The following is a 510-nucleotide window of genomic DNA, read 5'->3' on the forward strand; positions in this document are numbered from 1 at the left end:
TTTTGTGCAAATCTCTTTTCAACCGAAACCAATAACTATCTCGCTTCGGTCAGCATAAATAAGAAGTTATGAATGCGAATGTTGACAGCAGCTCTCTATCATCGAGGTTTATTGCTAATTTCGGCAGCGTGTCGGTTCGACGCGAAAGCCTCGTATTACCTTTTTTTCAGCACCGTTTGGCTCTGACCTTGTCTGTGTTGCCCGTCCATTTGCCACTCCTTCTGTCTGTTGCCTGTTGTCTTTCACCCCTGTCTTATTCACCTTCTTGTATTTCTCTCTCTTATCCTCTTATTTTCATCTCTGCTCTTTCACTCCTTTCCCTCTTCTTACACTCCTAGCTTCCTACCCTCCTTTCCCCCTTGTTTCCTCAATCTCTCTCCCTCTCCCCTTCGGTTGTTGTCGCCTAACAAACATAAAGGAAAACTGGAGCCGTGGAATCCTTAGGGGGCACTAAAGCAACTAGTGAGGGCGATTAAATTACTTTCTTTTATATTACTTCAACCCGTGTCG

This window comes from Penaeus monodon, chromosome 34 (assembly GCF_015228065.2).
Source record: "Penaeus monodon isolate SGIC_2016 chromosome 34, NSTDA_Pmon_1, whole genome shotgun sequence".
NCBI lineage: Eukaryota > Metazoa > Arthropoda > Malacostraca > Decapoda > Penaeidae > Penaeus > Penaeus monodon.